This window comes from Ipomoea nil, unplaced genomic scaffold, assembly GCF_001879475.1.
Source record: "Ipomoea nil cultivar Tokyo-kokei standard unplaced genomic scaffold, Asagao_1.1 scaffold0205, whole genome shotgun sequence".
In the NCBI taxonomy this organism is placed as follows: domain Eukaryota; kingdom Viridiplantae; phylum Streptophyta; class Magnoliopsida; order Solanales; family Convolvulaceae; genus Ipomoea; species Ipomoea nil.
The window spans coordinates 705402-718327 of NW_017616633.1; positions in this window are offsets into that span (position 1 = coordinate 705402).

Consider the following 12926-nt stretch of genomic DNA (forward strand, 5'->3'; position numbering starts at 1 on the left):
CGCTCAAATAGTTCCACAAAAGAACATCGTGAAGTCAAAAGACCAAATACCGAGTCAAAAGAATCATGTGGAACAAATCCCCCAACAACCGCATAACGTTCCCCGCGGGTAGGGCCACGAGTGGACCACTACCCGTGGTTCCACCCGCGGGAACCCTTTGTCCCATGAATATGTACCCCGCGGGTGGGGCAGCGGGTAGGCCACTGCCCGCCGTTCCGCTCGCGGGTACCTCTCCTGTACCAAAATAATCCCTTCGCAGATTTCAACTCCATGCTCAAATTCAAGTCCAAAACATGACAAATCTCACCAAATACAACAAAATGACTTGAATCAAAGGAATAGCCAAGCAATGACATACATAAACCCTAATAACAAGCTCTAGATATGCATTTTCACAAGACAATGCATCAACACTCACATTTCATAGCAAAACACATGTAGAATCCAAGAAATCATCGTATAGGTAAGCAAAATAGATTTTGTAGAGCATGGGTTACCTCAATCGCTTATCCAACCAAAAACAATGCCAACAGAGGCTATGCTCAACTCATAAGCCAAACGGGGACCTAAGAATTAAACCGGATCTCAACTATTAACACAAGTACTAATTAAAACTAATTAGGCTTGTAAGGGGATTTAAACTCTAGTTCCTCCCTAATTTACCCACAAGCTCAACCATCTAGGCTAAGCATCCTATTATTAATTAATCACAACACTAATACACTAATGGATAAGCTAATTAACCAAAACTTAAGGTGAAACTTGCTAATTAAAACATAACTACTATATTGGCTATGGTGAGGGTCAAACCCTAGCCAACCACTAACACAACCACCCATCTTACCACTAAACTAAACTACCTTTTAATAACTTAATTAAACAACAACCTACTTAATAGTAAACAAGCAAGGTAAACAAGGTAGGAGCTCACCATCTTCCATCTTCATCTTCTTCTTCGATTCTTCACTGGGAGGCAGCGGGTGGAACGACAGGAACCACCAACCACTAACACAACCACCCATCTTTGTAACACCCCGTGTTACGGCCTTCAATCCCGGATTAATTATTAAATTAATCCCGTTAATAATAATTAAATATGATTTAATTCGGTTAGGTTTCCTTTAATTAATTAATAAAGGTCCACCATGAACTGTGGACCCTTGCCTAAATTAGAGTCCTAAGCCTATTAGGAATAAAGAAAGTAAACCCTTTACTATTCAGATTCTAATTAGGAATCCTAGACCTAGTTATCTATTAGGAATAAAGGAAGTAGGCCTTTTACTATTCAGACTACGATTAGGATTCCCGTTAATTATTTAATATGGTCCACTATGGACCATGGACCCTTATCCCTAAACCCAATCCTTAGTTCCAAAAGGAATAGAATTAGCAAGCCTATAACATTAGTTCCTAACCAGGACTCCTAAATATATAAATAGGGGACTTAAGAGGCACCTAGAACCCCCCACCACAATAAACGTTCCACCACCCCAAAGTGCTCCAAGAATCCCCTTAGAAGAAAGCAAGAAAGCTTAAAGAAAAACCCTTCATAGCCAAGGAATTAATTAAGGCTAATAGGTAACCCATGTCTCAACAAAACCTATTTTCATAGTTATAATTCCCCCTTAGGGTTTCCCCATATTATTGTATATTGGCGAGTTATGATGATTATTATTGGTAATCAATGTGATGATCCCATGGGGGATCTTGATGATCTTGATATTGGGAGATTCTTGATAATTATGGTGTTCTTGATAATTATATGGAGTTCTTGATGATTATGTGTTGTTCCTGATAATTGTGTGATGTTCTTGATGTTTATATGTTATTCTTACCGAATCTTGCAATTAGAAGACGAACCGTATTCTTGTTGATATAAAAGTGATTAGAACCCTAGGTTGTATCGTATGATCTTATTATTGGATTATCGGGTGGTGAAACCGCATGTTTGGGTGTTGATTATATTTAGAAAAGCATGATAGGTTATGTGCCGTTCGTTTCTTGTATTTGATTCGTTAATTGTCTACGTGTTGTCGTTAATTTCGTTGTAAAGTGTCTAAGCATGGTTTCGGGTTCCACAACGGTTCCCGGGGCGTAAAGTGTGTGAAAAGAGTCAGTGGGGGGTAGGGGACCCGCCACCTACCCACGGCCGTGAAACACCGCCCGGCAGCGGGTAGCCGGCGGGCGGGCAGCTGCCCGCCGGCGACCCGCTGCCCGGAACAGTGATTTCGGCGGGCAGCCGGCGGGTGGCCCCCACCCACCTGCTACCCGCTGGAAATTCCCCCATCTCGGGATCCCGGCTTCCCCGTTTGACGTTCCCCCGATCCCCGTGGTGTCCCAACGGACTCCGTTCATCGTGCCTATGTCTAGTTTGATATTTCGGGTGCCGTTCGTAGGTTTACGAGTCTATTACATTGCATGCTAGTTGAATTGGTATCCCGTTGACCTAGGTGGTAGAAGTATGAACCCCTTAGGACTATTCTTAGTATGTGATGGATCACGCATAGGTTTTGTTATACGTTTTCTCCCCCTTCCTAATGTGTAATGTGGGTTGCATGTGCTTGCTATGTGTTATGTGTGTGTGTTACCCCAATTCGGTTGCGATCGGATTGGTTATCCTGAGCTGCGATTCAGAAGCTGGCTGCGGTCAGATTGATACTCTTGGGCTGCAGTCCACCGTTTGGTTGCGATCAAACGTTTCTATACGAGCTGCGGTTCGTCCTTCTTCCTGGCTGCGGTCAGATGACATTCTCTTGGGCTGCGGTCCACTGTTTGGTTGCGATCAAACACTATGATGAGCTGCGGTTCATCGGTCGGTTGCGATCGACCCCTCCGTGTTGCGATACGGGGCAGGGTGCTGCGGGGCCGTGTCAGAGCTATATGCATTGACCCTCATGCATGAGCATGCGATTGGTCCTGTGGCGCCAACAAAGTGTGTTATGTGTTGTGACATGGACGAGTTGTGATTACGAGTGTCTTGGGGGATGTGACTATGGGATTTATATTGGGGATTGTTCATGTTGGGTTATGATCATTGATTATGCTTTGCCTTATCTGCCTTATCTGTTGCGAACTGCATATGCTCGTTATAACTGTTGCTTGCGTCTGGCCTTATCTGTCGAGTCATTCCCGGCTTTTAAAGCTAGAGTTCGTAGGATATATCTTCATGCTCAAAATGGTTTTCGTATATCTATATATATCTCTATATGTATTGTATTTCAACGCGTTGGAGTGGGTTACCAGCATCTCTCGCTGAACAGATATATTTGGCTTTCAGGCACAGAAGATTAAGTCACTGGAGTGCGCTAGAACTTAGAAGTAGATTGTTTCCCTTTTGGCCTGCGTGCCACGTTTACGTATTTACGCTTTGAGGATATTAGTTAGTTAGCCTGTGCACTTGGGTTCTCTAGCCCAGGTGTGGCATAGCACCCCGAACGCTTGTATTTATATCTTGGGATTTAATAAGATTCTACCTTTATTATAAGTTTTAAATGTCTTGAAAATCTGGGGTGTTACAATCTTACCGCTAGACTAAGCTACCTCTTAATAACTTAATTAAACAACAACCTACTTAACACTAAACAAGAAAGGTAAACAAGGTAGGAGCTCACCATCCGCCATCTTCATCTTCTTCTTCGATTCTTCACTGGGAGGCAGCGGGTGGAACGGCAGGGGAGACACGCCGTTGCCGAGTCTACCATCCGCCGAAGCCGCCGCCGAACTCCGCCCAAAACCACAACTCGCCGGAGACCCAAGCCAACACCATGAACCTTACTTGTCTACGCCGGAAAACCGAAGGAGACGGAGAGGACGGAGCTTTTTCGGAGAACGGAGGTCGCCGGGAAGTTACTGGAAGTCGCTGCTGCTTCCACGCGTACTGCCGAGCTCCAACGTCGCTGCCCTGTCTCGACTTGCTACCGTCAACGGACGAGAAGTTCACCGGGGCTACTCCACTTACCGACGATCACTGCTCTGTTCCATTTCATGCTTCGTCGTCGATCAACATGGAAGACAAGGAAGAATGATGACGGTGAAGGCTCAGCCGCATGTAAGAGACGGAAGGGGGGTTTTTAGTTTCTAGCATTATTGAAGAAAGAAGACACAATTTTTTGTGGTAGGGTTTATACTACCATTTTTGGTTAGGGTCAAACTATTTTAGGAAGTTGGGTTGGAGATTTGGGTTGGGTAACTCTTGTTGGGTCAAGAAACATACATACTTATATTTTGGGGCATAAAAATGATCACACATATATATTTACAAATACTCATGGGTTTCGCTAAACTTGGGTTGGGTTTAAACACTTTGGGTTCCCATAATAACACTCATATATGTATATATAGGCTTAGGATAATAAAACATTTGGGCTCAAAGATAAATACTAGGCTTTTAGGAATTAAAAACCATTTTGGTCTAGGCATATTTTGTACAAAAATATTGGTTCACCATAATATGTAGACTTGAGCCCGTTTTAAAATAAATAGCTATATAAATATTTTTATTAAAATATTTAATATCGGGACTATAATTTATTTTTAGGTAAATACGGGGTGTCACATCCTCACCCCCTTAAAAGAAGCTTCGTCCCCGAAGCTGGAAAATCATTTTGGGGATAAGAGTGTCACAAAAATACGATAGTATTTAAAGAAAATATTTTACGGGAATATATATATATATATATACTCTAGGTTTTGGGAAAGATTTGGTTAGAAAGGTTGGAAAGGATGAAAGGTTTAGATATCAAACTCAAGGACACGATGGTTGGAAAGGTAAAGAGGATGAGAGTTTAGGTTCCAAACTTGAGGACGACGTTAACTAGGATTAGGATCAAAGTAACCAAAGTTGCAACTTAGGAAATAAGGTTGCCACCTTGCCCGAATTGTTTGAAGTGAGGGATCAAGAACGAGGTTTGAAAGAATTGAAAGGATTTCCTAACGAAGGGTACTAGATTTAGGCTCAAAGATAGCATAGATTAGAAAGGAAATCAAGATTTTCAAGGTTACAACTTAGGAAAACGAGGTTGTCACCTTGTACAGAGTCAAATTAAGAAGGAAACTAGAATGAGGCTCGAAGAGATAGAAAAGATTTCTCAGAAAAAGACATTTGGTGTGACAAGGAGACGAGAGAAAAACGGCTTAAAGGGGATTAAGGATTCTCAACTACAAGCAACTTCTTCGACTTGACATTTCGGTCGTTGCACTAAAGACGAGAGACTGACGCGTTCTAACACTAAGATCTATATCGGGTCCTCTTCATAAGCTAAGATCTCAAACATCTTTACCCCAAACACTTCTTCAAACATTGGTTTCTTCTCCAACTTTGCTACAACCGAGCGAAACTCACACGGACCAGGCAACTGTGAGTTGACTTACTTCTCTTATCGGTCTTTATCATTGCGTCGGTAGCGAAGCTCTTAGCAAACTTCTTTGATATTCTTAGAGATTCGGCTTGATGTCTGTTCTAGCTGACTCAAGATCGGTCGAAGCACTGAGCACTGCTTCCCTCTTTCTTGAAACGCACCCGGTTGTCTGTTCTGGTCATCTCAGGACTTCGGTGATTTTCACACCAAACTTTCTTCTTTAATGCACCTGAAGATCGTCGAGGTCTAAGCACCTGTGTATTTCTTGTACCTTCCATAACATCATGAACCTTTGTACTCTTGATATCGCAAAATCTTGTAATGAGTCCTTTGAAAGCTTGATAACAATCACCACTGAAAGGAAACTTGATCAATCATTAGAGCACAATCCACGGCCTCCGTAGATCTGTAGCGCAAGTTCCCAACTTGCCTTCTTGATCTTTATGGTTCTCCCCCGTTAACCATCTAAAGCTGGTTGAATTGTAGAGCTCAACTGAAACCTTATGCCAAACGCAAACGGTAGAACTTTTTCGTAAACTGAGGTCTTTACCAAGGTCAACATCTGGAGGCCTTACATGGTTTCTTGCCCAAAGATTTGCTCCTGTCCTTCCTAGAAGCTCAGTTGGTCGAGTCTTGTACACTGTTGATAACTTTACAATCTTCATGCGATAGTCGGTTACAACCACTTGGTCTTTTCTTGTCTTGATTAACGGTAGGTCTTCCCTGAAAACTTTGTTACCGCACGAACATGTCCTACTTATGAAGGTCCAACGGTAGAATCGGTCTGTAGGTTGATCTCTGACTGTCCTTCCTTTTACTGTTCAAACTTCCGAAACAGGATTAGCTACCTCTCGTTCCTTCCTGGTTTTAGGTAGATCTCTCACCAGGAATCATCGGTGCAGAGTCTCACTTGCAACATAGGAACACTCGGTGATCAATCCGTCTTTGCTTTGCTCTTGTCGGTTTGAGTCTTCTGACTGCCCAAACGTTTGATTGCAACTCGGTTACGGCTTCATTTCTTCTTTGTTGTCGAACCTCCTTACCAAAAGTCTTCATGATAGCCATAACTTTCCAGGCGTGCCGACTAGGATAAACGCTACCCTCATTCACCGACTACTACTCAACTTCTTCACGTTCCATAGGATCAGGCGACTTGTCAACAACGATGTTCTTCTCTTCCAGGTACCTTAGAAATCCAAGCTTTTCTTGTACAGACATCTTGGTCTTTAATACTTCCAAGCTAAACGCCTCGAACTTACACTTAAACTCTTCGTGCTAGGAACGGTTCCAAGTTGACTCGTAGCTCTTTAGCTCTGTGAGGCTTCAAACACGTTGGCCCACAGATGACCCCTTGACGAGAGTTGACATCTTCTTAGAGCGTCTGGGACCGCTCTTGACTTCCCCTCACGAGTGAGGATCTTCTGGACTTGATCTTCGAACTCTAAACGACGTCTTGCTTTTTATCGGACTTCGGTTGCATGAAACGGTGACTTCAACTCTAGGATTAGCGTAAAACGGATGTCGATGTCATACGAGAAACGGTACCACTTGCTTGAACGGGGATCGCTGTAGCTGATTCCAGGTTGCGCGTAGAGTAGACCATCTTCTTTGCGTTGACCACGTGCCCAGCTACAACCACCACGACTGGACTATCTTGTGTCAGGAAATCTTCGGTCTTCTTACTCTGTAGCTGCAGACTTCGGTAGGTCTTCAACGAACTCAAAACGAGGCGACTTACCGAGAAGGTTCACACCAATCGAAAACAACAACTACAACTACTACCGCTAACAACAAAGCAAGATAAGAGAACTACACAGATAACAAAAAGGTAGCACACAACCTCACCGTGCGTTCTAAGAATCCAATACTTAGGTAATGAAACACTTAAAGGCTTCACTAAGCAACTTAAGGTCTCAACTTAGAGCACTAACCTAAGCTCAACTTAGGTCCAAATCTTAACATCCTAGGCTCAAACCTAGGCTCTGATGCCAATTGTAACACCCCCGATTTCCATACCAATTTAGACTTAAACATGCAGATAATTTTAACCATAAAAACATACACAGCGGAAGACTAGATAAGGAAAATATGGAAAACGAAGAGTGCTATGCCAGGCTCACACAACAATGAATGCACAGGCGTAAACATTTGCACAAAATCCATTACCCAAAATAAAGTCAATGACAAAAGGACTAAAGTCTAAGATCGGCGCACAGGCCAAAACATAACAAGGTTCAAGGGGTCTAATCTAACAGTCTCTAGACCGCGCTCTCGTCTACTCAGCACCTGAAAGAAACACATAAAATATGGGACGACGCCCGGTCAGCGAATGATGCTGGCAACCCACCAATACATGTGAAATATCATATGTAAATAACTTATATATACAAAATCATTTGCGAAACGGGATATAGTATATATAAGTTCCAAATCCAAGAGTAGAAGTTAAACACAAGACTCTTTGCACTCACAATAAGGACAAGGGAACACATCCCAAAACAACAAGAAGCAATAACGACTCATAAGAACGGCTCAAGGCATAATCTACCATCACACAGTAGATTAACACCCGACATGCATAACACAAGAGAATAAGGACACAACCATTGGCAACACATTGCCTTTGTGACAACACATGTCACAAAATAAAGAAACACACAACAACGGCTACACAAGCCTTCGTGACATCACCCATCACGAATTGATATGCCTTCCTTATGCCCGGTTCCAACCTTATGGCTACCCCCAACCTTATAGCTAGTTCCAACCTTTACCTCCAAGACCCCTGTACAACCAAGTCCAACCTTATTCCCCCGAGGACCGTCGTCCCCTCTCCGACAATCTCCAACAATACTACCGATTTCATAGTACACGAGGGTACCGATCACACACGGTAACACATGCCACCCGAAAAATACGTGAACCTTCCACACAGGTCACAAACTCCATAATAGCGTCACGGCCACCACGAGAACCACTGTCGTACCTTGGTGACTAATGTCCCATACCATTAATCGTGCAATCCAGGTACAGCCACACACACCACACCACAACGGGAATCAATCAACAGATCACAACGAAGATATGAAACCATACTCAATCAAGGAAATGGATCACAGACTCACTGTCCAACAACAATGAAGATTAACACAGGTCATCATTAACAATAGGAAAGGACAAACAACACACACGCTAGCATTTAAACACTGAACTAGCATGCTTATCAAACGGGTAAACCAAACATAGTTCCGAAGAACACACAAGACTCATCACGGTTCAACGAATCACAATGTTGAACACTTAGCAGGATTTAAGACACCAAAACCTACATGGAATCCTACCATAGATTTCTAGACATATGAAACATCAAGAAGACACTCAAATAGTTCCACAAAAGAACATCTGGAAGTCAAAAAACCAAATACCGAGTCAAAAGAATCACGGGGAACAAATCCCCCAACAACCACATAATGTTCCCCGCGGGTTGGGCCACGGGGAACCCTTTGTCCCACGAGTGTGTACCCCGCGGGTGGGGCGGCGGGAAGGCCACTGCCCACCGTTCCTCCCGCGGGTACCTCTCCTATACCAAAATAATCCCTTCGGAGATTTTCAACTCCAAGCTCAAATTCAAGTCCAAAACATGCCAAATCTCACCAAATACAACAAAATGACTTGAATCAAAGGAATAGCCAAGCAATGGCATACATGAACCCTAATAACAAGCTCTAGATATGCATTTTCAGAAGACAATGCATCAACACTCACATTTCATAGCAATACACATGTAGAATCCAAGAAATCATCATATAGGTAAGCAAAATAGATTTTATAGAGCATGGGTTACCTCAATCGCTTATCCAACCAAAAACTACGCCAACATAGGCTAGGCTCAACTCATAAGCCAAACGTGAACATGAGAATTAAACCAGATCTCAACTATTAACACAAATACTAATTAAAACTATTTAGGCTTGTAAGGGGATTTGGACTCTAGTTCTTCCCTAATTTACCCACAAGCTCAACCATCTAAGCAAAGCATCATATTGTTAGTTAATCACAACAATAATACACTAATAGAGAAGCTAATTAACCAAAACTTAAGGTGAAACTTGCTAATTAAAACATTACTACTATATAGGCTAAGGTAAGGGTCAAACCCTAGCTAACCACTAACACAACCACCCATCTTACCACTAGACTAAGCTACCTCTTAGAAACTTAATTAAACAACAACCTACTTAACACTAAACAAGCAAGGTAAACAAGGTAGGAGCTCACCATCCGCCATCTTCATCTTCTTCTTAGATTCTTCACCAGGAGGCTGCAGGTGGAACGGCAGGAACCACCACCACCCGTCTATCTACCCGTGGCCTACTATGCTACCCTGGAGGTTGAGCCACCACCATCGGATAAGAAGGGGAGACACGCCGTTGCCGAGTCTACCATCCGCCGAAGCCGCTGCCGAACTCTGCCCAAAATCACAACTCGCCGGAGACCCAAGCCAACACCACGAACCTCACTTGTCTATGCCGGAAAACCGAAGGAGAAGGAGAGGCCGGAGCTTTGTCGGAGAACGGAGGTCGCCGGGAAGCTACTGGAGGACGCCGCTGCTGTCGAGCTCCAACGTCGCTGCCTTGTCTCGCCTTGCTGCCGTCAACGGACGAGACGTTCACCGTCGCTACTCCACCTATCGACGATCACTGCAGTTGCTATGCGCCATTTCACGCTTCGTCGTCGATCAACACGGAAGAAAAGGAAGAACGAAGAAGGTGAAGGCTCAGCCGCATTTAAGAGACGGAAGGGGGGTGTTTGGTTTCTAGCATTATTGAAGAATGAAGAGACAAATAGTTGTTGTAGGGTTTATACTTCCATTTTGGGTTAGGGTCAAACTATTTTAGGCAGTTGGGTTGGAGATTTGGGTTGGGTAACTCTTGTTGGGTCAAGAAACATACATACTCATATTTTGGGGCATAAAAATGATCACACATATATATTTACAAATACTCATGGGCTTAGCTAAACTTGGGTTGGGTTTAAACACTTTGGGTTCCCATAATAACACTCATATATGTATATATAGGCTTAGCCTAATAAAACATTTGGGCTCAAAGATAAATACTAGGCTTTTAGGAATTAAAAACCATTTTGGGTCTAGGCATATTTTGTACAAAAACATTGGTTCACCATAATAGGTAGACCTGGGCCCTTTTAAAATAAATAACTATATAAATATTTTTTATTAAAATATTTAATATCGGGACTATAATTTATTTTTTGAAAAATACGGGGTGTCACAGTCTTTGTAACACCCCGTGTTACGATCCCTAAAACCAATTAATCATTTAACCAATTACCCAAAAGAAAGAATTAAATCACAATAATTAAATAGGAAAGGCCCACCATAGTCCATGGGCCCTTATCCCTAAACTCAATCCTTAGTCCTAAAAAGAATAGAGTTAGCAAACCTATAGTAATTAGGCCATAAGTAAGACTCTTAGATATATAAATAGGGAACATAAGGAGGCACCTAGAACCCCCCACCACAATAAACCCTCACCACACAAGAAGTTCCAAGAATTCCCCTAGGAGAAATCAAGAAAGAAGAAAGCTTCAAGAAAGACCCTTCATAGCCAAGGAATTAATTAAGGCTAAAAGGTAACCCACGTCTCAACAAAACCTATTTTCATAGCTATGTTTCCCGTCTTAGGATTTCCCCATATTATTGTGTATTGATGATTTGTGATATTATTATTGATGATTGGTGGGATAATTCCATGGGTGATCTTGATGATGAGAGGTTCTTTATAATTATGGTGTTCTTGATGATTATATGACGTTCTTGATAATTATATGGTGTTCTTGATGTTCTTAATGATTATATGAGGTTCTTGATAGTTATATGATATTTCTACCGAATCTTGATTTTGGAAGATGAATTGTGTTCTTGTTGATTTAAAAATAATTAGAACCCTAGGCTATATCGTGGATTTCGTATGGTATTATTCTTGGTATATTGGGTGGGAATTCGCATGATCGGGTGTTGATTATGTTTAGAAATGCATGATAGGTTATGTGCTATATGTTTCTTGATTTTGATCCGTTAATTGTCTACGTATGTTATCAATTGCGTTTGAAAGTGTCTAAGCATGGTTTCGGGTTCCACAAAGGTTCCCGGGGCGTTTTTGGTGAAAAAGAGTCAGTGGGGGGTAGGTGGGGGTAGGGGACCCGCCACCTACCCGCGGCCTATTTGGGCAACACCGGCAGCGGGCAGCGGGCGGGCGGGCAGCTGCCCGCCGGGCACCCGCTGCCCGGAAGGCAGCCGGCGGGTGACCCCTCACCCATCGGCTACCAGCTGGTTTGTACCCCACCTTGGGATTTTGGTTTCCCCGTTTGATGTTCCCCCGACCCCCGTGGTGTCCCAACGGACTCCGTCAATTGTGCCTATGTCTAGTTTGGTATTTCGGGTACCGTTCGTAGGTTGTATGAGTCTTATATATTGCATGCTAGTTAAATTGGTATCCTGTTGACCTAGGTGAAAGAAGTATGAAACCCTTAGGATTATTCTTAGTATGTGAAGGATCACGCATAGGTTTTTTTATACGTTTTCTCCCCCTTCCCAATGTGTTAATGTGGGTTGCATGTGCTTGCTATGTGTTATGTGTGCATGATACCCCAATTCGGTTGCGATCGGATTGGTTATTCCTGAGCTGCGGTTCAGAAGCTGGCTCCGGTCAGATTTACACTCTTGGGCCGCGATCCACCGTTTGGTTGCGATCAAACGTTTCTACATGAGCTGCGGTTCATATTTCCTGGCTGCGGTCAGATGACATACTCTTGGGCTGCAGTCCACTGTTTGGTTGCGATCAAACTATGATGAGCTGCGGTTCATCGGTCGGTTGCGATCGACCCCTCCGTGTTGCGATACGGGGCAGGGTGCTGCGGGGCCGTGTCAGAGCTATATGCGCTGACCCTCATGTATGGGCATGCGATTGGTCCTGTGGCGCCAACAAAGTGTGCTATGTGATGAGATATAGATGAGTTGTTGCTATGAGTATCTTGGGGATGTGACTATGGGATTTATACTGGGGATCGTATACGTTGGGTGATGATTATTAATTGTGCTTATGTTATCTGTCTTGCCTGTTGTAAACTGTATATGCTTGGTATAACTGCTGTCCGTGCTTAGCCCTATCTGTTGAGTCTATCTCGGTTTTAAAAGCTAGAGTTCGTAGGATATATCTTCATGTTCAAAATGGTTTTCGTATATCTATATATATGTCTATATGTATTGTATTTCAACGCGTTGGAGTGGGTTACCAGCATCTCTCGCTGAACAGATATATTTGGCTTTCAGGACCAGAAGAGTAGGCACGAGAGCACGCTAGAACCTGGAAGTGTAGAAGTAGTTAGTTCCCCCTTTCGGCCTGCGTGTCATGATTATGTATTGCATTATTGAGGATAGTAGTTAGTTAGCCTGTGCACCCGAGCTCTCTAGCTCAGGTGTGGCATAGCACCCCGTACTCTTGGTATTATGTTTTGAGGATTAATAAGATTTCACCTTTATTACCT